Here is a 3,471-nt window from a genome sequence, read left to right as displayed (position 1 = left end):
ATATATATATATATATATATATATATATATATATATATATATGAAATGTATTGTTTATAATGGGCAACAAATCCAACAACTTGACCAGCTGAATACAGGAGTTCCCCTCAGTGTCTCGGATTCATAATAATGTGTTTTATATGTTGTTAGGAGTGAAAGACAGCTTGATGTAGACTCTTTATACACACACAAGTTTTAGCTTGATGTAGGTCTTATTCACCTTGCAATGGGCTAAATATTGGTAAACATAGAGAGTAAGTATTTTCTCTAATCTTGTGTCTTAGTCCCAAATGCACACTTTAAACCCCCTCCTCAAGTCAAGCACATCAATCCAAAACAGCTGTCTCAGTATTTATTTTACGATGTAAGATTACATGTAGTTCTCATGATTTCTTACCAACCAGCTTGGGTTTTTTGCTCACCATGTAATGAAATAGTTCAGACTTATTAAGTTTTGAACTCAAATTTTCATTGCTATTTGCTCATGGAAAAGCACAATATATAAAAATTGTATTTACAGTAACAAGTTTTAAAGTCTCATCCTTCAGTACCTAACAACTAGATCAAATTCCACTGTTTTATCAGAAATTTTGCAATCATACTTCAGCCAAAGAAGTTAACATTTAAATCATAACAATGCATATTGTGTTAGTTTTCATAAATATTGTGTTTCTACTTTAATACAAATCAATTTACTGTATTAAACTGAGTTTTTTAACAAAAATATAAACATTTTTCGAATATTTAACAAACAAATATTTCAAGATCCAGTACACATTGATTAGAGGGAACTAAAAACAGAATATTAAATATGTGTTTATTATACAGAAGTAGAAAAAAACAACAACTAACTAACTACACGTTGATTAGATGGCAATTTGTGAGAAATCTACAAATACAATATTCTTCATAATTTTTCTGAAATGTTTACAATTGGTATAAAAGATTGGCTGCAAAATAAAGCATTACTTGCATTTAATTTGGATTCTATATTTGCTTTATTGATTGTCTTGCCAAAGACTAAATCATCATCTTCCAAATTTTTTTCCATCATGTTTTTGCGAGCTTGAGGAAAATGGACACCGGCAACATGGTGAAAAACAATGAGTTAACACCATATTATCAGTTTACACCAATAACATACACTTTTGTTTTCTTTAATATTACTTTCATTATTGGTTAGAATATTTATTATACATAAATCTTGTTTATTTTGTATTGTCGTACATTTATTAACAAGATTTGACATTGCTAGCAGCTTAGTATATAGCTGTAGGAGTAATCTTAACCTCAGCACATATTATCGGGAATATAGCCATAAAATATTACTGAGACAGAGAGTATTTAAACGGTGTAAAAATACATTCTTAACCTTTATATGCAAGAACTGTATATTTAATCATCTATACTCATTACTGAGGCCATATCATTTGAACTTATGATTACCGTAATGCCTATAAATAATCTTTTTTTTTTCTTTTACATCTATTGGTAGTGGTGACTAATATGGTTCCATAAACAAACAAACACAAAACGATGCAAATGGAAACATTAATCTTGGTGAGTAAATTTTAAAAATGTAACTTTCTGATTAAAACTCTACACTAGTAGAGTAACATTCTATGATAAAATCAAGCCATTACAGGGGTGGCAGCAATACCAGTTGGTTCCATCACAGTTGTTAATTTATATCATTTGATAATTCATGAATGCCTAGTTCGCTTACTGCTGGTAACCTGAAATGAAATTGGATTTGGAAGGAATTTCAGTTGTTGATAATTAATCTACGTTTTTCAGAGAATAACTTGAACACTTTGTGATTTTAAGATACAAAAGAACTTTATACATTTCAAAAATCTGCATGATTACACGTATGCAAGATGGTATATTACAGTGAACAAGAAGAGGAATGAATCAAGTCAGAAAATAAAAATGATAGCAACACATTATGTGTGTCTTACATAGATTTCTTCTTTATGAAAGTTACCGACTGCACATTTGGTTTCTTCCATTCCTAGCTCAGCACCTGTTAGTCTTTTTTTCCTTCTTCTCTCTGGACAATATTGTACGTTCTCCGATTAGTTCAACCCAATCCTCAACTTTCTGGCTAGTGCTACAGTTTTAACTCCTATATCTTCGTTTATACTGTTCAAAAGGGCTGTCAGAAAATATACGAAACACATTATTCATCACCTATCTACGTAACGCAGTAAAATATTCTTATATACTGTTCAAAAGGGCTGTCAGAAGATATACGAAACACATTATTCATCACCTATCTACGTAACACAGAGTAAAATATTCTTGTATACTGTTCAAAAGGGCTGTCAGAAAATATACGAAACACATTATTCATCACCTATCTACGTAACACAGAGTAAAATATTCTTGTATACTGTTCAAAAGGGCTGTCAGAAAATATACGAAACACATTATTCATCCCCTATCTACGTAACACAGTAAAATATTTTGTTAACAAATCATACTTTTCCGTGCATGTTCACTGTAATGTCTGGACTCCACCAAATTAGCCTAATAGTAAAACACTGAGTTCTATTTTACAAACAGATTCTACTCAAAACTTGACCACTAAACTAACAGTACACAAACAAAGTAATTGCTTTCTGAATAATTCATATGTATTTATTGTACTTCAGTTCATTGGATTTACATTATTTTCCCGAGTTAAAATATCACGTTTTAGTCTAACAAGCTCATGAGATATATCCTAGTTATTTAACACCCACTTTTTATGAAACAAACATGTGATATTCTTCTGCAATAAATATAAAATTTATCCTATAGTCTTAGAACACTGCTATCAAACCATATCCAATTGATAGCAGGTAAATACACAATACTGTGTAAACCAAAATTGAACTGAAAAGGACACGTGCAAGTGTCGTAACTTGCTTCCATATGGACAGGTTCTGTATTAGTGTATCTAAATCTTAATATAAATTTTTATCTGCTTTGTGTACAATCTGCTGGTTTAGCAATTATACACTATACAGTAGTAATTTAAATAATCATAATCTTTTTTCTTTTCATAATTATAATTATCTAAGAAATTCATTAACTTAGATACACTTCCACCCAATACTTGTTGCTGACCAAGCTTAGCTCTCTATTTCAGAAATACCTTTTTTCTATATAATTCTGAACACACAAGTGCTTGTTAATTTGTTTGAATTGCATATATATATATATAGTTTTGGCAAATCAATTTTTCATCCAAAATTCCTTACGAGTCAAATTGCAAATATCTGCTTTCAATATTTGAAATTTCAAGTTGTTATATTAGCAATAAAATTGGACAAAAGACAATATATAAACTAAATCTATGTGTTTTATCTTTAATACAGACTATACCTATTCTTATGCTCACTTATGATTCTGACTTTTCTCTGCTCCTTTGAAACTTTCACACAAGAAAATGATCAACGTTTGAGAGCTTTCATTTCAATATCA

At 30.0% G+C, this 3,471-nt stretch overlaps 1 long non-coding RNA gene across 1 annotated transcript in view; it reads right to left on the bottom strand.

The window, feature by feature from the left end:
- Positions 1-799: 799 nt before the first annotated feature.
- LOC106475704 overlaps positions 800-3,471 on the bottom strand; it is a 7,573-nt gene continuing 4,901 nt past the window's right edge. The window contains exon 3 of the long non-coding RNA XR_001291840.2: positions 800-2,158. This is a non-coding gene — a long non-coding RNA (uncharacterized LOC106475704). The remainder of the gene's footprint in view (positions 2,159-3,471) is intronic.

This window comes from Limulus polyphemus, unplaced genomic scaffold (genome assembly GCF_000517525.1).
Source record: "Limulus polyphemus unplaced genomic scaffold, Limulus_polyphemus-2.1.2 Scaffold9020, whole genome shotgun sequence".
Classification (NCBI taxonomy): Eukaryota; Metazoa; Arthropoda; class Merostomata; order Xiphosura; family Limulidae; genus Limulus; species Limulus polyphemus.
The sequence above is the reverse complement of the archived record's forward strand: the minus strand, read 5'-3'. Positions and strand labels throughout refer to the sequence as shown.